This window comes from Cygnus olor, chromosome 5, assembly GCF_009769625.2.
Source record: "Cygnus olor isolate bCygOlo1 chromosome 5, bCygOlo1.pri.v2, whole genome shotgun sequence".
NCBI lineage: Eukaryota > Metazoa > Chordata > Aves > Anseriformes > Anatidae > Cygnus > Cygnus olor.
This window is the reverse complement of record NC_049173.1, coordinates 818,493-842,697: the sequence shown is the minus strand read 5'-3', so window position 1 is coordinate 842,697 and position 24,205 is coordinate 818,493. Positions and strand designations below refer to the sequence as shown.

Here is a 24,205-nt window from a genome sequence, read left to right as displayed (position 1 = left end):
GGCTAAAAATAATTGGAACAAAAAGGAGATGTGAGGATCTGCTTTGTATGACAGCGGTTCTGGTGGTTTATTGCCCCTGGCTCTGGGAGCAGAAGGCAAAGCCCATCTCAGGGTGACGTTAGCTCTGCCACCGCGCTGCCCGGCTCTGCCCTGGTAGGAAATGCAGCTTTGGTAGGGCTGGAGTTAACCAGGTCCGTGCTGAGCGTAGCTGGGAAGCAAGCAGGTTTGAATCATGAGAGAACACATGGATGGTTTCTGAAATGCTGACAATCAAACTATCAAGCCATGGATTTCTGACACTATGGACCTGACCGGCGCCCGCAGCCCCATAGGCTGGCGGTGCAGCACGCCTGCCCCTGCACACTATGGCTGCAGCTGGGCTGAGCCCGGTATGCACCCAACACTGCCCAGCCGGGGGCCCACAAGCCCCGCAGCCCCTGGGCAAAGCAGGAACCATGGGTGGGACCAACCAGCAGCCACAGGCTGCTTCCTTCTGACACAGGCCTTTAATTATGTGTTGTCGAACTGCACTGAGATCATGTCAAGAACCAAATTGAATTTCCTTCATGGCAGAATGGAGCTGGAGTGCTCATTCTGCCCCTTTGGTGCTCACAGGAACCATCCTGAGCGCTGGCACAGCAGCATTCACAAACCCTGGAGGCTCACGTTTGCTCCTGTAAATGCCTCTCAGAGCTGACCCTTAGACCCAGGTTGTGTTTCTGATCCAGATTTGCTCAGAACCCCGCAAAACAGGGTCCTGTCTTCTGCCTGCTGTTTCAGAAAGATAATCAACAGTAGCGCTTTGGTCTCAGTAAAGTGTTTTAAAGAGGAAACACCAGAGTGGGTGTGAAAAATGGAAGCTTTGATGGGGGCCACCTGACAAAGGTCACTTTTAAATTGAAGCCCAAACCTGCTCTGCTTGGGTTAAGGTGATGTTTTGGTCATGCTGTAGAAGTGGTCTTCAGCCAGTGACCTTGCTGCCTGTGGGTGTCAGATTGTCTTGTTCTCTGGCATAAAAATGCCAAAGCCAAAATAAAGCCGCAACATCTTGGAGGCACAGTAAGATAAACTGTTGTTGATCTATGTGACAAAAAAGTGCTCTGGTTTTCTGTTGTTGCTGCCTTATCCTGACACGTGGGAAGCAGCAGGACTTGGGTTTGCCTTTGGCTGCTGTAACTGTAGGACACCATCCAGCCAACATGTTCTGCTCCGGCTTGCATTTGTATGAATTTGGTGCATCAAAGACCTGGGCTGCTAGCTGCATTCTCTGGGACCCATCACCACCCTCTGATCCTTTCTGCTGAGGTCTTGCCATGCTTGAACAATGGCATCTTTTCTCTTGGTGAGTCTAAACAACTTCTTTATATTGCTGATAGATAAAAATTGTGAAGATTTGCAGCCTTTGCTGTGTGTGCTGCTTGCTGGGCCCTCTTACCCCAGAGCTCGACTTCATTCATGAACTCATAGAATGGCTTGGGTTGGAAGGGACCTTAAAGATCATCTAGTTCCAACCCCCCTGCCATGGGCAGGGATGCCACCCACTAGACCAGGTTGCCCAGGGCCTCATCCAACCCGGTTGTGAACACCTCCAGGGATGGGGCATCCACCACCTCTCTGGGCAACCTGTGCCAGTGCCTCACCACTCTCTGAGGGAGAATTTTCTCCTAACATCCAATCTAAATCTCCCCTCTTTTAGTTTAAAACCATTCCCTCTTGTCCTGTCATTATCTGATTGAACAGTCACTCCCCATCTTTTTGTCCCTCCCCTGAGGCACACCACTCGTCACCAGCCTCCACCTGGACACAGAGCCATTGACCACCACTCTCTGGGTGCAACCTTCAAGACAATTCCTTATCCACCAAATGGTCTACCCTTTGAATTCACCTCTCTCCAATTTGGAGACCAGGATATCATGTGGGACCGTGGCAAAGGCCTTACAGAAGTCCAGGTAGATGACATTAGTCAGTCTTCCCTTGTCAGCTGATGCAGTCACCCCATCACAGAAGGCCACCAGGTTGGTCAGGCACGATTTGCCCTTGTAAAGCCATGCTGGCTGTCTCAGATCACCTCTTTGTCTTGCACGTGCCTTGACATTGCTTCCAGGAGGATCTTTCCCATAATCTTCCCAGGAACAGAGGTGAAGATCACCAGTCTGTAGCTCCCTGGGTCCTCCTTTCCACCCTTTTTAAAGATGGAAGTGATGTTTCCCTTTTTCCAGTCACAGGGACTTTACCCGACTGCCAGGACTCTTCAGACAGGGTAGAGGGAGGCTTGGCAACTTGGTTGGCAAGTCCTGCCCACAGCTGGTTTCACTCAGCAGCACGACATTGCCGCAGGACATGCCCCCGAGCAGCTCAGCACTGGCCTCCCTCACGTGAGCAAGGTCTCAGTGGCAGGACTAACCAAGGCCAGTGGTAACCTCTGTGTGCGGATCCTCAGGGTGCATGTTCAATGTATCAGTATTTCCTATTTTTAAAGAAATTGTAAGTCAGTGGTCAGATAGTGCTCCCCAGTTTAATTTAAAGATTACCTGTGATGACTATAATTTGAAACTTCTAAACTAACTCAGAAGTTAAGTAACATTGACAGCTCTCTGGCTGATAAGCTCGTATTACCCTTTGTTTGATATGTCTGTACTTGAGCTAAGGATATACTCTTTTTAACACAAACTGAGACCTTGAGGATCATTTCTGAGCGGCTCATGACCTTTTCTTGTTTGCAGTGCTTGACAGAGCCCCACATCTGCCACGGCCTGGCAGAGGTAAGCTCTGTGCACCTGCCTTGCTTAATAGCACTTTAAATGACTTTGCCTTCCTTTAAAGGTTACTCAGCTAATATAGCTGAGCAGGAAGGTAAAGGCCAGTGCTAAAATGTCTGTAACTGTAGCAAAACCTGCACTGCTGCATTGCAAAGCATTGCCAGCCATGGGCATGGGATTTATGCCTGCTGTGAGGGAAATGGAAAGAGGAGCATTGTCTGCTCCAAAGGAGGAGAGGTCAGCTGCATGCGTGAGTTGTCACTAATTAACAGATGCCTTCCCCTCCGGCGATGTTTGAGATTAGCAGGTTCAGTGAAAAAGAAGCTGTAGCTGGGGTCATTATAAAAGAAGGCAGCAAAGCTGGGCAGTGTGAGGGATAACTGTCCTGGCATTTTAAAGATTACCTTGATAGCACCCAGGTTGTTATGAGTGTTTGCAGACCAGGGGCTTGTTTTCATTCCACCTCTCAGCCTTTTTGCAACCACAGACTGGTTTGCTGGTGGAGTCCCTGCTGGTGCCAATTCATCAGGTCCTTGAACATTAAAATGGCATTGGCTATCCATTAAATTATTTACAAGGGACAAGAAAGGAGGGTTTCCAGCCTTCATGCCTGTGATACCAGATGGAGCTGAGTTGTTTTCCCTTTCTTAAATCTGCTCTCCCAGAGGCCTGGCCAGCATCGCTCCCAGGCTCAGCTCTGGCCAGCAGTGGGTCCCCTTTTGGGGCTGGCCCTGCTCCGACATGGGGCAGCTGCTGGGCTCTGCTCATGGAGGCCACCCCTGTAAGACCCTGCTACCAAGCCCTTGCCATGTAAACCCAGTACAAAGCAAGAGGCTAAAACCCATGTGGGGACTCGGTGCTTGTAAGGATCCCATAGCCCAGAGAGATCACCAGACCGCCAGCAAGGGTGGTGGCAGATCCTTTTTGCATCGTGATCGTGTCCCAATGCTTTGGGTCACTGGGAGTGAGAGCAGCCCCCGCATGACTGCTGGGTCCTTTGGTAGCTGTGGGACAGAGCAGCTGGCCCAGCCCATGCTTGTCGGTATTTTGGGATGTGCCCGGCTCAGGGGCAGTCTGCTCCAGCACATGATCACACGCAGCAGCGTGCAGTGTAGTGCTAGGACTTCTGAATAAACAAGCAACCTGCTTCTGCTTGATATCTGCTCAGCAACTCATTCTGAAGGCAGAGACGTTCCAGTAACAGCTTCTGAGTCTGCCTGGAGAGCCGTCAGCGGGGCTGCCTGGTGTCAGCAGCGAGTGTTTCTGCTGGACACTGCTCCACGCAGCTGCGGGTGTTGGGGAAAGTCTCCCAGTCGGGCCTCTCCTTGCAGCTTTACATTGCTTCCTCTGAACTTTCTGATAAGCCTACAAATCAGCTTCGCTGTGCAGAGGGGAGGGAAGGTCCTTCCCAGAGCCTTAAAAGGACCCAGAAGCTCGGTTTTTCAATGTTTCAGTCGACAGCACTGTCTTTAGAGGCTGCCCTGATAACCATAATTTTATTTACACAGCAAAGGCAAGTGAACTTGCAAACACTTTCTTTGGGCTTTCCTGAGTTTCCTTCTGGTATGTTTTTTCTCCCTTCCCAGTTATGTACCGTTCAACTTTCTATTATTTTCAGCAGAATCGGTTAAATTCTTTGCTCACTGTGGATTCAGCATCTGCTCCTGGGTTATTCCTGAGCTGTTCTTTATTTCTTCAAACACATTTTGCTGTCTCATGTTGGAAAGGATGTTAAAGAACTTGTGGACTGTGTTCCTAGACAAGAATAATCTTATTTCTACAAGAGTCTCATTTTCAATCTCTCATATTACATTTCTGATACTCTCAGTTGTAATATCGACTTTTGGTTTTAATACTTAAATACTCTATGGATAGAATCCATTACACTTGAAGGCAAAAGTCAGATTTTCAACATGAGCTGATGGTCTGGGCAAACGATTTAGCTACTGAGTATCTTAAAAGCTGGAAAGTTGGGCTAATTATTGATGGTTACGCATGGAGTGGACAATACAGAGTGGTGCTATATTCTGTCTGTCATAGGCCAGTAACCCTCCTTTTTTTTTTTTTTTTTTTTCCATAGAAAACTAATCAACAACAGTAACAATTTGGAAGTTCCTGGACATGAAAGTGATCATGGGTATTTTCATCAAATGTTAATATTTTTTTTAGTATCAGTGAAATCAAAATAATTTTTAAAAAGCCAGCAAGAACGCTTTGGAGTCATGGGGAATATTCAGTTTAGTTTGCTAGAATTACTAGATGAAAGAGACAGTGGAAAATAATATTTCGCCAGACTGGTCTCAGGAAAACTTGAATGAAATGAGTAAAGCCATTGTGAAAACCAATTTACCCTAATAGCCTGTAACTACATAGACTTTTTAACATTATTTCTAGACTCAAAGCTATATATGATTAATGGAGCAAATAGCGCAAGCTAGACCTGAAACATCTATTTGAAAATATTATACGTTAAACGCTGCTGCACATCTTCACACTGCCTGTTAACAAAAGTCACAGGAGAGGAAGAGCTCTGGAGAAGTCTTATCTGTACAAATAACACCTTCTGTTTTAGAAACAGCATAATGTCTTTTGGAGGCCTCTGCTGCAGTATTAGATGACCACAGAGGATTCTGGTTTCAAAGGCAGCACAGATGAGCCTCCTGCCAAATCTTGTCTCTGCACCACTAGTATTTAGTGCTGGACAAACCAACCAGTAGTGTATCTGCTGTGGTGTTGTACAATCCTTCTGAGCTCCAGCAGGGAGGATTAGAAAAGAAACAAATAAACAAAAGCAACTGTGGCACAAGGTCCAAAATACTGGGGAAGGAATAGTCTGGTTTGCACACGGCAAGCACTGTGCTGCAGCACCACTTTGTCCTGCTAATGCTGTAAAATGGGGTTCAGCTGAAACTTGGATGATGGCGAGCTCTGCTCTGGCTTCCTGCGCACAGACAGATGTTGTACTTCATTCAAGTGTGCCTGGAATGTAATTCTACTGCCTTGCCATTCATTTGTTGTACCTTCTTACATTTCTGCTAGTGATAGTTCTTTTCCGCAATTCTAGAAAAGTAAAAACAATCCAGCAAAAGTCTCGCCCAAAACCTTAGCTTGGATGATATCCATTCTGTAAAATGAACGTTTATTTAGGCTTTGGAAAGCTTTACATTGTTTTGTGCTTTTTGCTTTCAAAAGCACAGCTGAATTTCTTAGTAAACTGTTTTGTGATCTGCTCCTGGTTTTGGCTACAGAAGGTAAAAAACTGCTCCTGCAGTGCTCCTGGGGTGAGAAAATCAGGCAGGGTTGGGAGCCTGTCAGGAAAGTTTATTTTCCCACTTTTCCCATTGCAGCTTGTTTCAAGGGATGCGGGGGCTCAGCCTTGCTCTACCAGCCACGCTGCAGACTTGCTACCCGTGCCTCCAGCACCGCGGTGCTGGCTGGTAGGGAGCAGCACGCAGAGCATGGCTGTGCTTGGGTGGCCGCATCCTGCCTCTGCTGCCTGCCAGCTGCCAGCCCCCGAGCCCCCTGGGGCTGCGTGCAGCTGCTGGGTAACTCACGGCCACTTCAGCAGTCTTCGCTCGATCCTAAATGTTCCTCCTTTCCATTTCTGAGCCCAGGACTGTCTCACACATCAGCCCAGCAGAGTAGAAGCAGCACTGATCTGAGAAAAATAAAAAATATCTCGTAGTCGAGGCTTAGAGAGGAAAAAAAAAAAAGGCAAACACACGAGGCTTCCCGGAGCTATACAATCTCTTGAAAATAAATGAACAGATTGCCATGAATGAATAAACTGTTTAAGACACTAATTCACATTCAGGGGGCCGTAGAGCTGAGGGTACCGGTGGAGATGACAGAAATGTTTCCCTCTGATTGTTCCTGCATCATGCCATTTCGTTTCTGAAGGCAGCAAACAGAAGGTAGCCGTGCTCTGCAAACAAACTGCTCGGCGCAGATGGCATGCAGTGCGTCTGCCGGCAGCGGGCTCATGACGAGGCTGCTGCCCGGGGAAACAGCCTGTGAGCGGGCCTGCCTAGCTCTCCCCCGTGGGAAGGAAGAAAATAGGGGAAACTTGGTCAGCAGCAATCAAAGGGCAGCAAACCCATGGCCCTGAGGTGCATGCGATGGCACCACGCCTGCGGCGGCAGTGGTGACGGGTCGGCTTGGTGCCCCTTGCTGCCCAGCGCCGTGCTGGGCCGCAGGGATGCCTCGGTCGCCCCAGAGCTTGTCCCCAGCTGGAAACCCAGACTTTCAGAGTCCCCAGACTCTGAAACCCAGTTTCAAGCAGCCCCGTGTTTGATCTGATGCAGCTATGGAAACAGGGGTGGTAGGAAGGGATTTGTGGCTTTTTAGATAAGCCATCACTGTTAGCACTTCCAAAGGGTGTTTTGGTGGGTTCCTTGAGATGTCAAAATGGACCGAAGGTAAAAATCTGTGTGAAAGGAATAACTTGGAAATCCATGAGTTAAGCTGCATTCAGCTGAGCAAATTATGGATGTGCAATTCAGGCTGCACCTATTGGGCACGTACGTTGCCATTGCTTTTAGCTTTCATACACAGCCAGGCTCATTCAGTAGAGCAACATTCTGACATCCAGAAAAGAAATTACTAGATCTTACAATCTAATAATAGCTAAAGCCAAATTTTGCTACGATTTATGCCTTTGCAACAGCTAACACTTCAGTGTGCTTGGGGATGACTAAGGGGAGGAGAGCTGCCCCTAGGGTCGCTTAGTTGTGAAAGTCGATCAAAAGTCAATTAAAAAAATCTGTGTTTAGTGGCTCACTAACACGGTGCAGCTGACACTGAGGGGACTTCAGGTGGAGACACAGAAGGTGCTCACCTCTTTGTCTTTATAAGGCTGACCTACAGCTCAGCTGTAAAGCTGAGGTGGTGGTTTGGGCTGCTCTGTCCTGTATGGAACAAAGGTGAAACAGCTGGACTTGGGGGGGGGCGGGGGCGGGGGCGGGGGTGGTGGGGAGAGGAGTGATATGGGAATGAGTGTTGTGGTGCTCAGGTGCCTGCTGTGCACCATCCCAATGTGACCACAGCCTTAGGTTAAGCCAAATTTGCCAAACTGTTAAGCTGGGCTTTATAACACAAGCTCAAGCTTAGCACTGCTGCCTTGCTGAGGCTACAGTTGAAGCGGTGGTACCAGTTAGTGCCTCCGGGGATGAATAGTGCATGGCTGAGGGTCTGTAGCCTTTTGGGCTGCCTTGACCTCATTGTGATGCCTTCAGTCCCATGTTGCTTAAGAAAACTGTCTTATAATACAGCTAATTGGGTTTTGTTGTTTTTCCTCCTCCATTGGATTGGTTTGTGGTTTTTAATACACAAAATATAGACTAATTGTTCCTGGGGCTTTTGCTGTGTTTCTTGGTTGCCTGAATGCTGGGCTGGCTTTGTTTTGGCTGGGAAGTGTGTGGTTTCAGTACCAGCAGGTGTGGTCCAGAGGGGGAACTGTGCAGCACTGCATTAGTTCCTAGGGATTCAGTGCTGCAAACCAATACTTTGTCTTGGTGCAGGCATGAGGCACATTGCAGCTTGTGTTAGCCCTGCAGGCTCAGGAGCATGCCCACAGCATGTAGAGGTGTGGGTTGCAGTTAGACTCGAAGGCTAATGAGGGAGGAATCCAGTCCCAGAGCAACTCTGAAGTGCCTTTGAGTTTGGCAAAAATAGTTTCTTCTCTCTTGGCTGCGCAGCTGAGTTGCTCTAATTTTGACTTGGTGGAAACCATTTCTCCTCAACTGAAATGCCAGTGCAGCTAACTGGTGTTAAAGGCTGTGAAAACTGAGCAAAGATCGGGAGCTGCTGCAATGTGACCAAAATATGTGACACCCTGCTCTGACTGAGAGTCAGCTGCACAGGGATGGAGCTGCCTGGTGGGTGGGCACCCTGCTGGGGGGAGGAAGGAACAGGTCAGAAATAATGTCCCCATAAATGGGGACAGATCACTGTGTGGCCACCCATCACTCCCATAGGAGAAAATAAAAGGAAAATCCAGCAGGAAAACTGTTGCTTAAGAGGTTTCCTCTTTGCCTAGGGGAATGCTGACAACATGTGAACAAAGCCTTTCTCTGCCCTTAGACTTCTGGCTTCTTTGGTCAGGCTCATGTCTGTGTTTTTAAACATCACCTGCAGACTTTGTCTGGAGACCTCAGCATTTCATTTCTTTTCATAACCTCAGCGCTACAGGGGTTCTTTTTTCTTAAAACAGTAAGTTTGCCACAGTATGTAGTGAGTTAAGAGCAGTGACCGCTTGAATGCAGGTGATTAAGAAATAACATGAGAAATAGTTTGAGTAAGGTAGCCCTTCCTCTGGCTTTTATTTTCAGCTGTTGTTGGTGTGGGGATTTCTTGACCATCAGATTTAATAGTCACCAGTAGAACAATCATCCCCAAATCTCCCTGAATCACTTTTGAGTCTAGCAATATCTTGGTGTTATCTGATGCTAGGAAGTTGCACAGATTTTATTATATGTTAGCTGAAAATGTGTTTGACTTGTGTTAAAGTTCTTTGAAGATCCTTCTGTTATTTAATCTCCTTGAGAGCTGAAGGCTGTGCATGTAACTGGAATATAGAGGTCACTGAAGCATTGGAGAGCAAAGGAAAACGTGGTCCTGAAGGAGATGGTGGGTGGAAGCCTTTCCTTTTTTCTTAAATCAAGTGCTTGTGAAGCTTTCCAGCTTGACTCTGGAGGATATCCAAGAAGTAGAGTAGCTATTTTTGTTAAACTGTTTTCCTGAACAGCTGCCTACTCGTGAGAGTCCCTCTGCATTTATTTTCTATCTCAATATTCCTTTGGTAATAGAATATAGTCATTTAGACTTGAATAAAAAAAAAAAAAAGGAATTAAAAGCCTAGAGTATACACAGGTATGGGTTTTCTCAGTACTTTTCTGTTGTTGCTGAGGGTAGTTGAATTTAACTCCTAATTACATAGAAGAATTTTGCAGACTAGGCAATGTTGATGCTTAAAATAAATTCCTAAATGGCAATTCTTAAACAAGGCTGTAAAACTATTTTGGAAACAGAAAATTTTCAGTGTCTGTGCTGGTTTTATTATCAGAGTAGCTCTACCTGAATTTCAGCATGCTGTTTGGTGTCCAAGTTGTTAACATTTCTATGTACCTGATTATCACAGTGAGTTTTGTGCTTATACACAATTGTTAGAACATTAAATGTCACTTTCTTGTCTTTATGTAATATCTGAGGATCTGTTAATTAAGACAAGATCAACACACGTAATAAATTAATAAAATTCAGAGCTTACCTAGCACTTACAAGCACAGTCTGATTCTTGTTATTAAAGATGCAATTATTTTAAGTTTGCCAATTTGAAACTTTCCAGACTCCAAAGAGCAGGCAGTTAAAGACTAATCTGACAATAAACTTGTCTTATTGAAGTTTATGTGGGAAGAGACAAGTATGTTTCATAGTCCATAGCTTCATGCACCATTCATTGCCCTAATCCAAGGAGAGGGCTTGGACTAGCATGTATCCAGAGGGTTCTCTGAAAGGCTATTTTTACTCCTTACAAAGAGACCTTATTTCAGAGCTAATGTTCCTGATGGACTACAGGACAGAGTTCCAGCTGCTGAGCAGACCAGAGGCACGGGTTCAAGAGATGCTGTTGCACTGCTCCTTGACATGGCACCTTCAGCTTACCAGGAATGGGCTTCAGAACTTGAGGATTCAGGTGCAGGGTCAAAAGTGGTCCATAAGTATGCAAGATAGTCTTGAGAAATATTTAAATAAGGTAATTCTCTGTGGAAAACTAATAGTAACAGATGAAAATGTTGATGAAGAACCTACAAAACGAGGCATCATTGCATCCTTGCAAGTGATTAATCTTGTCTATTGCCACAAAATATTGATCTGTAGTCTTAAAATAAAAGCTGGTTACCTTAGCTTTCCTCTAAAGCAGTGGAAGGTGGTCTCACACAGCTCCTTCCCCTACAGAACATATCCCAGCAGGATTAGGCTTTTCTAACAGCAGCCTGTTGATGCTGACACAGGCTGTGCTTGTGATCTTCCTGGACCCCTTCTGCTGGAAGCACTGTCTGACCAGTTTTCTCTTCCCCTTTTTCGGTACAACTGAACTTCTTCCTACTTTTTCTTTTGTACAGTTATTTGCGTTTATCCAGTTTCTCAAAATACCTATGCAGTCTAATCCTATTCTCTTGAATAACAACCTTGATGTCATCAACAAAAAGTAGTGTGATCTCCTGTCTTTTGCACCCATGATATACACGTGGAGTAGACCCAAATCTAGCCACTGTGCTTGGTGAAGCCTTCCATGCTTCTGTTAACTGGCCTCAAAGCAGAAAAATCTCATCAGTTTTAACCCAGCATATAGCTCAAGGCCATGTGGCTCTTCAGGAGGCAGTCTCACAAACCAGTCTCAATCACTGCTAAAAGCAGTGGCATTTATATGTGGCATTCAATTCCCTTCTGAGCAGTTCTACTGTCTCATTATGGATGGTCAGAGTCATTTGGCATGACGTGCTCTTGACAAATCTATTTTTGGTTATTACTCATCACTTTATTTCCTGATGCTTGAAAACTTGTTTGGATTTTTCTTTCCTACTTCTATTGTTTTAAGCAAGGGTGATTATTCTGTTATTATACAAACCTTGTTCTTTTTTTCCTTAAGATATGCATGTGTTTTTAATGGGACTGGTTACACAAATGAACGTATATCAGGTTGTAACTATTAGTGCTGGAAGGTATCCATTAAATGCATCTGTTGGCCAAATTATTCTGCCATTTAACAAATGAAACAAACCCTTGCAGCAATACTGAACCAGGAATACAGTGTGCGCACAGTTAGACATTTTGTCCTGTTTCTTTATTTTATGGTCCCATGAAGATGCAACATGCAAAGTGTAACTGAGGGCAGAACACAGCCCACAGTTTATGACACAACGATGTAATCTCACCATATAAATGGCCTGTCAAGTTAGTTACGTGATCAGCTATTCAAATATGGGTGAGGTGTTTTTTCACTCCCATTCTCAGATAGCTAAGTGCTGAGCTTAAGCAGATCATTTTGTCATGCCATTTGGAATTGCACGTTATTTTCTCACTTTCTCCTGAGTAATTTCATATAAGTTTCCTGCTTACTTTTGAATAGAATAGCAGCTACTTTGGTCGTCCATCAAAGCAGAGCCCAATGACAAAGTTTTACAGTAATACTGGCTGATTCCTGGGCAGAATAGACATCAGCACTCCACAAAGATAGAGTTGTCGTCACAGATCAAAAACCTTGGGAAAACTAAGCGATCCTTTCTCCTGCTGTCAAAGCCAGAATTAAGAAGACAGGAGGAGAGATGTAACAGTGTAAGCAGCATACAAATACAGTAGCTTAACACATAGGACATTAAAAGCCTTAAAATTCAGGAGGATGATTTGCTCCACGCCCCACCCCCCACCCCCCCCAACACCTGCAAAAATAGGGCTCTCTTTGTGGAAAAACTTTTTCTTAAGAATTAGAAATTTTATGAACTCTAACTTGAGGCTAAAGTGGGGAAGAAATTGCTGAGAATATCTGTCAATATTTTAAAATAAAGCTTTTTGTATTGAGAAAGTCTAAAAGATTTTTTCCGTTAGCAAATGGTTTCCAGGTCCTGGCTTTCTATTTTATTTAAAAGCCAATGTGTAACTTGGTGGATATCAGCTTGCTCAGAGATGAGTGCATCTATGTGTAAAGTGAAATCTGTGCCCAGGGCATATGTGACAATGAGCTCTTTGACATTGCTTATGGCACTGCTCTGGATTAGCAGGAGTAAAATCAGCAGTTGCCACCCGAATGGCACCTCTTTGCAAAACTTCTGAAGATCTGGCTTACTCTCAGTTAAGACAAAACAATGGCTTTCCCCTGTTTCATGATGCAAATATCGTGTAGCAGTAAAACAAGCAGAGCAGACAGCTTGTGTCACCCCAGGCAGAAGCAGGCAGTGCCTGGTGCCCAGGCCCCTTGTCTGCTCTCCTCCCATTCTGCACCCAGTGCTCTCGTGGCTGAGGGATGTGATTTCTGATGGGTATGGCTGCTTGCTGCTGTCAGAACTGCATCAGGTCAGACATATCCTGACAAGACAGGTTATTATCAGAAACCTGCCACTTCATCAGCAATGATGTGTTAGCAGAAATCTGTCAGTTCTGAGGAATTTAAAGCAGAGAAGGCAAGATCGTGCCAGGGCTCCGGGAGGGAGGGAGCAGTAAGGTCAGTGCATTGAGTCTATTTTGTTACAAGCAACCAGAGTCTATCCCTAAAACTCAGTTCCGTGCGTGGCCTAAAAATAACTTGGCTGTTTGTCCCCAGTATCCCTGCCTAGGCTTGTGTCCCAAATGCTCCCTGTCTTTCAGTTCTCAGTCTTTGTCTTCATGGCCACCTGTACTCATGTTAGCCTGCCTTTTCAACCTAAATACACTTATTCTCTCTCTAATGATATCAATGATATTTGTACATACCCATCAAACATGCTCCTGGCCTTCATTTTGATTTCCTGTATGATTGTCCTCTTGTATGAGCAACTATCCGTTCACTGACCACCACATCTGTTTTCTGCCACTGCTTCATTTTGAATTCACCTTTCTGCACAGATCCTGCTAGGCCTGTCTGTACGTGTGATGATAAACTATACATCTATGAATTTAAATGGAAAGTAACACCTTGTTTTTGGAGCAGATTGGGCTTTTTAAAGAATAGGATTGGGCTTAAATATGGGCTTGAAAAATACGATAAATGTTTGGAGAAAACAAACGTTCAAAAAAATTCTGGATAATGTGGAACTGCTTTTTGTCTAGAGCAACCAACTTATCAAGTAGAGGATGAGGCTAATGTAAAGCATTGATTATATGGAACAGTAAGTTGTCTCCCTATATTCTGTTGTGACTTCAGGTATCTTGCAGGCCTTACAAAGTCCCAACAAGGATCAGGTCCCCTTGTGCTCAAGGTGGACCAGGTTGTAAGACAGTTATGTGACAAGTGCTAAGTCAAAAGGGTGGGGGAATATAATCGGATTTATTAAAGTGATCATGCTTCAGGGATTGTGCATTGTCTGGAAGAAGGATGCTTTTTCAAGTGAGAGTTCTGCTTTGTAGGAAGCTTCACAGAATCCAAGTCACTTTGAGAATGATTTCTCTAGCCGTAGGGAAATGCCAGATGCCATTGCCAACATCCAAAACAGCTGGTATAAATGTAAGGAACTACTTTAGGGTTTCTTATACCCTAAGAATTTGAGAGTAAAAAGAATAAATTTGCCATCCCATGGGAAACAAACTATTTTGTGAGGGTGCTTTGCTGTGACAGTGGGATGGAACACTAGGGGGGCTCCAGTGAAGCCAAATGTGCTTCATAATCAATCCACAGCCTATAAAGAATGTCAGAAATCTTTTTCCCCCACCCTTCCCTCCAAGTTTTTGTGATTCACAGGTAGTTTTTGCAGGTTGTTCCAGACAGCCTGTGTAGGACACTTTTGGAGATCTTTAAAGTAGATACCTTCCATCTCTTCATCCCTGGAAAAGACTATTTTCTAGCAGAAATAGTCAATGGTTCTACGTGTTCGATTCTGTCTGTATCTGCAGCTGGTAACTGTATACTGGGCAGTTGTGCCCAGTGTAATGATATTTATGTTTGGCAGATTTAAATGATTTGGGCAACAACTTTTCAAAGCAACATATTTTTGAATATTTTTTAGCTCCTTAATAAATAGAGCATTCCAGATTCAAGATATTATTCAAAATTTACTTGCAGCATGAATTACAAAGGAACTATTTCAATCCTTCCCTAACTACTTAACAAGGATTTTCATGGTGTATAACCTGTTTTTTTTCTCCAAGTGAAGGTAACTCAAATGTTAGGTAGTATAAACTATTTTTACTTACTGAAAGAAATTAAATAACAGAAGCAGTTTTCTTCCAGGCCCCTGCATCCTTTCTTGCACCTCATAAGAGAAAAAAGCAGAGAAGGGAAATTGAGCAAGAAAAATGCTTGGAGCCCATGGGCTTTGGGTAATATGTGTCTTTTAGAACACCCTGTTTCCAGATGCAATTATAATGGAAAAAATTAGCTTTTCCAGAGACCAGTTTTACATGAAACAAAACTTTGATCTATGATTTCCGTTGCTTGTTCGTGGGGGGAAAAAAAAAAAAAAAGGAAATATTGCACAGGGAGTCTGGGGAAAAGGTGGAAAAATCAGTATTGGTAGTATAAAGCAGAAATATATTTAACACTGATCTGTGGCACAATCTTCTCAGTATTAAGCTGTGCAAAAGGCACATACTTGGATGCAAAGTGGGACTGAGGGAGCTGGTGATGAGAAGTGATAATCTCCTTAAACTGTTGATAACCCAGAAATCTGCATTACATGTTGATAAGAATTTCCCATCAGCAAGGTCTAGGGAAAATGAGGTAACTTTTTAAAATGGAAAAATTAAAATTATCTTGGGAAAAGGGAAAAATATTTCCTTTGTTTTGAAGTGTGGGTTTTGTGCTCAATAGTGTGAAATACTTGGCATGATCAAAGAGATGCAAATCCCGTACTGGGCACGGGACCATGGCTAAGCCAGTACAGGGCTTGATACTGATGTCAAGAGCTGAATGCTTCACCTTAGGAAACTTGAAAACCCAACGTCTGTTCTACAGTGGTTTGTAGGGGTATTCTGAGAATTTGCGTCCTCCCTATAATTCAACATGGGTCCAGAAAAAACAAGAATTTTTATGAATCTCTACCTGTGCATTAGACAGGCAATCCGTGGCACCAGTGCAGTCCACGTGGACTGTAGACCTGAGACTTTACAGCACCCTTGGGTGGATAAAGTTTACTGGCAGAAACCAGGTAGGTCTGAGTCTGAGATGCTGAACAAAGGGCAAAAACAGAACAGCTGATGGGAAGGGACACTTGAAAAGGGTCATCAGGCACAGAGCAAAGCAACACTGGGGAGACCTGCTATATACTCAGATAAGGGCAGCTATCTCTGCCTGCAAACAGATGGACTGGCACCCAACACTGAAGATCCGGTAGGGGTTCATCTGTGCGTCTGCAGAGTGAAGTCACAGTGCAGCGCCCGTGGGTGTGTTCGGTACCGTGCACCCAGTTCAGGAGGAAAACTCCTTTGTGTGTCTGGTGGGTCTCTGGGGCTGCAAACTGCTGGAGTACGTGTAAGGTAAGTGTTATCAAAGAAATGGGTATATCAATAGAAAATGACCTGAGGGCAATGTCTGGCCACACAGACCTAACAAGGTATCTCTCTTTGGTAGGACAGCTGCTTCTCTAGGCAAAGCAGCTGTGGTCGATTCTAGGTCCTGAGGCTTCAGTTACTCTTCTGATTTCATTGCAAACTATTTGTTCAGCTGGCAAGAATATGGGCCGGTACAAGAATTACGCAGGGATTAGGGAAATGATGAAGTGCTGTATTTAGAAATGTGTGAGGCTTCAGTGATGTTATTAGCATAAAAATTGGAGTGAGAAGGAGGAGCACCAGCACATCCCGAGGGAAGGAGTTGGTCTGAATGAATGTGGCTTGTGGAGAGGAGGAAGAGCTAGGGAAGATATAACTTAGCCAGAGCTTGTCTGGTGAGCTTGGTAGCCTGCTAATTGAAAAGAATATATTTTTTTTTTCCAGTTTAAATTTACTTTTGTATTTATACATCTCATAAGTATCCGCAAAGTCTGACATTGCAGCACAGCAGCATTGCATTGGACTGATTCCCCTCCAGCCATGCCCAGACAGGCTGTATGAGAGGAGAGAGTTTTCTTGAATGGTACTCTGTTTCACCCCACTCCAGCAGTTGAAAGGTGGTTTGAGTGTCATTAGCTTTTAAAGATGGATTAGCACCATTTTTTTTTTCTCTTTACAGAGTACAAGTAATACAGACAAAAAAACAGAATTCTGGCAAATTAGAAACCTGTTTATTTATTTATTTTTGCTATATTTGCTATTTATACCTACCCCTGCTCCTCTGCTTCCTACTCTGCTCCCAGCACAGAGGCATTTGGGAAGATGTCTGCGGTCCAGAGAAGGGCTACGAGCTGGTGAGGGGCCTGGAGCACAAGTCCTGTGAGGAGCGGCTGGGGGAACTGGGGTTGTTCAGTCTGGAGAAGAGAAGGCTCAGGGCAGACCTTATTGCTCTCTGCAACTGCCTGAAAGGAAGGTGTGGGGAGCTGGAGATCGGCCTCTTCTCACAGGTAACTAGTGATAGGACTAGAGGGAATGGCCTCAAGTTGTGCCAGGGGAGGTTCAGGTGGGAAATGAGGAGACATTTCTTCTCAGAAAGAGTAGTCAGGCATTGGGACGGGTTGCCCAGGGAGGTGGTGGTGTCACCGTCCCTGGGGGTGCTCAAGGAAAGGTTGGACATGGTGCTTAGGGACATGGTTTAGTGGGTGATATTGGTGGTAGGGGGATGGCTGGACCAGATGATCCTGGAGGGCTTTTCCAACCAATTCTATGATTCCGTGAAACTGACCTAAGGCAGATCTACTGTTCCGTAATTCCAATTCTCTTCCTTACTCTTGTTTTCATTTTCTATACTTTCTTTTTGGAATGATGTGCCTATTTTGTCACTATCTTTTTCAAATCAATAACTCAACTTTTTTTGTTGTTAATGGAAATGTGTTGTTGATGATGTATGTACTAATTCAGATGTTGTCACCTGGGCAAATACTAGTTTCAACGTAGGTTTCCTATACATTACAAAAGTAAGGACTAAGAAACCACAGTAATTTTTCAGAATTTGTGAGTATATTTTTTTCACCAAAAAGCAATTTTCCCTGTAGGAGGAAAAACAAACAAAAAAAACCCCACAACTTAATCCAAACTTACTTTGATCTCTTCCCACTTGTTTTTGCTCTTAATAACATGCAACCTACACTTCAGTAGTGCCAGCAGTGCTGCTGTCTGGCACTTCATTCCCCTACTCCAGAACACTTGGGTAAGTAGGTACCCAGGAAAAGCCAATCTTAGCAACATCTCAGTAAGTATCATTCATGTATATATATTAAAGAAACCCCAACAACTTAATCTCTGAAGTGTTCCTCTGATATACTTGTGGTATCTGTGAGAGTTGAGGACACTTAACTATAGTTGCATAGAAGAACATTTGAAATCAAAACTCATGGGTTCAGTGAGGATGAGTTTTAATAAAGTCTGTAGCATTTTTTCTATTATTTAGACTGTTGATGAGCTAGAAGAAAATACATATTCCAGTTGAGTTCTAATTTTAAAAGGGATTTTTTTACAGCAATAATTGTATTTTGTTAAAGTTGAGGATATTCTTACACATCACCATAACAGTGGCCAGGTTCAAACATGCATGGCTGACACCTGGGAAAGCAAAGCAACCATAGATAAAATAGCTTTAATTGAAAATGTGACCCTGCCCCTGAAAAGAAACCAGGCTGTAACAAATGCTTGCAATTGCTGTTAGTGAAAATCTGCTTCCAGAAAAATCGTCACAACCTCTGGGCATAGAAAACATTAGCATCCCTTCCTTGCACCTGTTCGCTTTTCTCATGCCAATATTTTACAAACTGAATCATGTTTGGATTAGTGAGATCCCCTCAGTATCAGGTATGAGTGATTCTGCAGGTATAGGGGAAAAATCGACCATGTTCAAAGCTGTCTTGTCCAGGCTAAAGTGCAGTGCTGCCAGAAAGCAGGCTTGAAAGATAGCTTGAAGGGCTTGATCCAAGTGGGCTCCACTTACTGAAGCACAGTATGTATATATGTACACTTGTACTGATGACACTTTCAAGTGTAGTGAAATTTTCATTGCAAACTATTTGTGCAGGAAGGACTGGTGTTGGGGAGAATAAGGAGAAGCAGAAGTGAGGATGGGGAAGTCAGGACACGCTTGACTGCTGAGCGGAAGATGAAGGGGAGTCTTCTGTTTCACAATCTGCCTTCCAAATCTCCTGGTTACAGATGGAGTTTTCAAGATTTATGTGAAGTAGAACAGCTCAGGCCCCAGAGGTTTCTTGTGGGTGAACAGGGCTTGTGGGTGACTGCTATTTCCACTCTGTTTTCTATTTTCTTCAGACTTTGAGACTTCTTCCCTTAAGACTTTGAAAAGTCTTATTTTGATCTAAAGTATGGAGAAGGGAAAAAAAAAAAAAAAGCTGTGAATGTTTCTACAAAGGAGGATTTGTTGACTGACAGGCAGCCCTATTGGTCTGTGCCATCCTGGGTGTCACTGATGTTGGAGTGATGCCCAGGTACTGCAGGAAGGACAGGATGAAAAAACACATCACACCATCACAACTTGGTAAAGCTAGGGAAGATGTTTTTTATTTTTTTTTCCACTCACTGTCAAACCTACTAAACGTATATTCTTTTTCAGGAAGTCTGATATTCATACACAAATGTTAGTGACCAGAGGGAACATCTGCTTTGGTTAGGTCCACAGTCCAGTACCTGATGCCTGCAGAAGTATAGGAGCAGGGGAAGCACACAGTGATATTTCTCTGAATTGCAGCCTCCAGAAGTCTATGCTAAGACCAAGGGATTCAACAGCCACCAGTTCATTTTTTCATCAGTGAGTCTTCCTGAAAATCCACCTGTGGCAAGGCCCCACAGTCCAGCTGTGTGGTGAGAACCTGCTGCTTTCTGCTCCACCGTGCAGCTTCCCAGCTGCAGCAGTGCCTGCCCCCAGCTCCTGCAGAAGACAAATGTGACCTTTCCTTGTTAACCTTGGCAGCCCTTCGCAGTTGTGCTCACCTATAGCTCGTTCCCCTCAATTCTCTTCTTTGTGCTGGAAGAGTACAGTTTATTGGGGAATATTTTAAAAAAAAAAAAGACCCTGAAAAATGTAGTCCATGACAATATTTCAAGCTGATGGCTTACACACTATAGGAGCCTTTAATCTTCCTTGGGATAAAGTAAAACCGAAATTATCATCTGGCTGGGAAGTGCTGTGATGTTGAGCTCAATACCAGAACAGACTGGTTCTGGGTACACAGCCAGGAGATTATTTGCAGGACAGAATAAAGCCCCTGTTATTGTTCAGCCTCTCCCTTGCCCCCCAGATCTGTCTGCATGGTTTTATAGCCCTGGTTTGCAAATATTTAAGGTCCGAGTTGCAATTAGCAAGAAAATATTACATGTTTTCTTGCTGAATAATTAATGAAATAACTGAAGAGTAGTGCTTAAAACTTTGTCATCATTTCAGTTCTTGAAAATACCTTTTAGCATCATATTTATTTCAAAGTAGATGCTCCAGTTCCAAAATTATAGATACTAGACAACTGAAGTTTATGTACTATACATTTATAACTCCTTATGATGTGAATGAAATAGCACCTGGTGCTAACTACTGTGCTGTATTTGTTTTATTATAATGAAATTATATAGAAACAGCATCTCAATTTGCCAAGCTAGTCTCTAAGCAGGTGTTTTTTCTATAGCAAAATTTCAGTCATATTTACTGAGTTTTATAATACTACTTTTTGCTTACAAATCAAGTTTTCTCTTTCCACCTTCTTAAATTGTTAACATTTCAGAAATGTCAATAGCCAAAAATAATACTGACACATTTGTATACAGTGCAGCTCTGCTGTAAAACTGCGCACTTCTTCTACTCATGAGTCAAAAATTTATATAAAATATATCTGTAGCAATACCATCCATGTATGTATTTTTAACTTTCAATAGAAATAAGGACTGGTTCCTCTAAAGAATTAACTACTTCAGCTATTCCAGCTCTTGACAGAGCTGTTTGTTTATTTTTTCCTGTTGGATTAAAAATAAAACTACAACACTTTTTTGCTTTCAAAATTTATGACCAGTTTCCACCTGCAGTTATATCTAGCTTATGGCTGAATGGACTGGCTGAGTTAATGATCTGCCACCTCGGTTTTCTTTGATCCCCTTTCATTTCAGTAATGGAGATGCAGACTATCTCAGCTCTCCACCTTCCCTCAGAAGATGAGCTGCAAATACCAAGGTCACAGTTTGAGACTCAAGGGTCTCGACCAGCAGCAGTTCTCAGTTTGCATGGCTGGTGAGCGATGATGTCCTTTTTTTCCTCCAAGAAAATGTAAGGGATAGAGAAGGGAGCTTGAGAAGCATAATCGGTCCACAGTAAAGTTGGCTGTTTTGCTGAGATGTAATTCTTCATCTGCAATTTCTCAGAGCCCCCAGCCCCTCTGGGCAGCCTGTGCCAGGGCTTTGGCACCTGCCTGGCCCAGCAGTGCTGCCTGAGGGGCAGGGGGAGCCGCCGGGCTCCAGCTCATGCCCTTTGCCTCTTGGATGCCTGCGTCTTTCTGATGGCCCATCAGGAATGGAGTCAGAAGGGGAAAGGGGATAAGACTTGCAGGGCCTGTAGCTACAAATTAGAATCTGATTGTACAGTTTTGAAGAGCAGTCTGAAAAGTGGTTGTTTTTTCCCACTATGTACCTGGATGACAATTTGCTTACTATTTACTTTGCTCTACTGTGAGTTCATTTCATTTTCCAAGCTATTTCCTTCTGTTATTACAGGATGTGGTTCTCCTTGCTGCATGCTTTCAGCCCCCACGTCCCTTTCATCCTTCCCATGTGCCCCGTTGCCCTGAGTTTGGAGCACCTGCAGGCAGCACCAGCTTTGGGGGACAACATCTCCTTGTGGGCACAGTGTGACCCACGCCACAGACCAGGGAACCTCGTGCAGGCTACTGGGCTTCTTAATGAGTTGTTACTGGCATGTGCAGGCTATTCTGGCGTGGAGCTGCACAGGGGCACGTGCTGCTTGCGGTATCCTCAGCTTCTGCTGCAAAACCCACGGGCTCTTTGCAGGCAGCCTGCAGCCCTGTGGCTGCAATGCCCGTGTGGAGTAGGAAATCCAGTCCTTTTATCTGAAAAAAATGTTGAAAATATCACTACACTGGCTTGTTAATTCTTTCTGCCACTTCACCTCTTGGTCATTTTATTCTTCACCTCTTCACCATTAAGCCTTTAGTGGCCATTAGGGAAGAAAATCAGAATATAGAGCCTGGCAAATTATTCTATATTTATATATATATTTATCCTTCTATTGCATTCAGCCCAATTGAAATATCCACTTGGATGGTTTATGCTTTAAGTGCAGTGCCTTAGATCTCAGAAATGCTGCCTTTTGGGGAAGGCTTGGCTGGGAGTATAGGGACAAGCTGTGGGTATGGCTGCCGTGCCAGGCAGAAGAGGCTTTAGCTCGTGTCCTCCTCAAAGCCTGAGGGGGGGCACAGCGACTGCAGGTCACAAAACTGCTTCCCCATCCTAGTAGTTAGGGGGTGCAGTGCCAATCGAGAAGGCAGGAAATTGCACCTAATGAACAAATCAAGTAAAGGTACTGCTATTTTTCGTCACTGATTTTCTCTTCTCAGATTTTACACATTTTTGCTCCTTGAAAAAGTAGTTGCTCATACAGCCAAATAATACGTCTGCTTCCCCCTTCTCTGCATTTTGAGGTCTGGTTGTTGCCATTAGACATGCAACACAGCTTCAGCACCGTGAAGGGGCAAGCAAGGCAGAGCTGAGAGGTTAAGGATGAAGCCTAGTAAGAAAGGATGTAAAAGATATCAAGGAGATAGATGCCAAACATTTGTGTCACAAAGTTTGGTGTTAAACATATTTGAGTAGATCATACTTAAGAAGGTGAGGTTTTTAATGTGCATGCTTTATTTCAGGGCAAGATCCCGGGGTGGATCCGCTGCAGGCACAGCACGCTGGGGGGACGCACGCTGCCCGCACCCTGGGGACAGATGGCACCAGGTCAGTGTGACCATCACAGCACAGAAACAGGAGCCAAGAAATCACTGTCCTGCTGGGATATTCAGGTTAGTCAATGAGGTTTGGATCACATGTGTTTCTGCTCTTGCAGCCGTCCTACCTAACCCCCTGTGACAGCGCTGTAAGTGAATACATTATTTCATCAGCGAGGACCATACTATGTGATATAAAGACAATCAATACTAATAGCAGAGCGAAACCTACAATTCTTGTTTCCATCTTCTGCTGGGCTATTTTCAATATCAAAATATTCCATCTATCTGTGTGTATTGAATAATTCAGAAAAAAATATAGGTTAAATATTAGCAGGCATAGCTCTTCATTAGGATTGTATTTCCGGTGCTTTATTTCCTTGTTTCTGTCTACTGATATTCTGCTACTCGAATCGTGACTTCACAGGCTGCAGCTTCCGAGGGTACCGCGGGGCCCCTTGGAGCCCCGGTTCAGGTCCAAGGCCACGGGCACGCACAGGAGACAGTCTGGGCGGGCAGCAGGGGAGGCACCGAGCACGTGAGCAAGGCTGCCTTCAGGGAACTAATTTAGGCAGAGAATTTCTAGATTAGCTAAATTGAATCAAAACATTGCAATACAGTTCAATAATTACTTTTACAGCAAATGTGCTTTAAAATGAACAAATCATTTTGACAGAGAACTGAGCAGCTGATGATAAACTCATATGAAAGTATGAGCTTTGTATATATGAAACTGTATAAAAGCCTTTAATATATTTTTACTATGATCATTAATATAGCATATATTCAAAAAACTTCTACTGAAGCTTTCAATTATCTTTTTTTTTTTCCCTTGTTTAATAAAATGTTGATGGAGGATGAGTAATAAGTTGTCTTTAGGTATCTCAACGGCAATCATTATTTTCCACTTAAAATTAAATTACTTTTAAATTTTGGTTATATAAATTTTAATAGCAACAAATGGTATGCCATTATCTTAATATAGTGCAATTTATCACCTATGAAAATCAATAAATCTATTAAAGACAGGCAACAAACTATTAGGTCTTTCCTGTTGTACAGAGGCCAAAGGAAAATTGGCTTTGGAGGAAGTGGAGGTGCCATTCGGTTCCGTGCCACAGACCCGTTGTCCTCCCCAAACCACAGAGCAGAGCCCTGTTCCTGATGCCCGAACTTCTGATGGGACTACGGGCAGCAGGGCACCTACTGGCACCTCTCCAGCACCTCCCTGCACCTGGATGTGCAGCCGCTGCCGGGTGCCGGTGCCTCCCCTGTGTCACAGCCTCGCACCCCCCTGGGTGCATCCCTCACACTTCCCTGGGCGCTGGGGGAGCGGAACTGCAGGCACAGGAAGGTGTCTGGCTGATACTTAGCTCCAGAAAATGCTAGGGATAGAAACTTTTTAAATGCTAACTTTTAATTCAATAAAGCTATCCCCTTGAACCAATTTTATTTTAATCCTTGAGAGGTGAGAACCTTTTAAGTCAAATAGAAAACATTAATAAACTTTCATGTTGTGTGTTTCTGTGCTAATTCAGTAATAGCTGTCAGCACCTTTCTTTCCCCACTTTCACCTTAACAAGTGAATGCATGGCACTGCCTCCAGCCTGCGCAGTGATTATTAATTAACCAACCCTTCAGAATGTTTTGTTCCTCTTTTTTTGTGTGCAGTGGCAACAGCCTCTCATGCTCAGCGTGGTCTGGTGGATGTCTGTGGGACACCTCTCGTGGCAG

At 44.1% G+C, this 24,205-nt stretch overlaps 1 long non-coding RNA gene across 1 annotated transcript; it reads left to right on the top strand.

Annotated features, from left to right (window-relative positions):
- The first annotated feature begins 7,622 nt into the window (after nucleotides 1–7,622).
- On the top strand, nucleotides 7,623–23,550 carry LOC121070904. The gene is made up of 3 exons (XR_005820289.1): nucleotides 7,623–7,681; nucleotides 22,397–22,546; nucleotides 22,899–23,550. It is a non-coding gene; the product is annotated as an uncharacterized LOC121070904 (long non-coding RNA).
- Nucleotides 23,551–24,205: the final 655 nt, after the last annotated feature.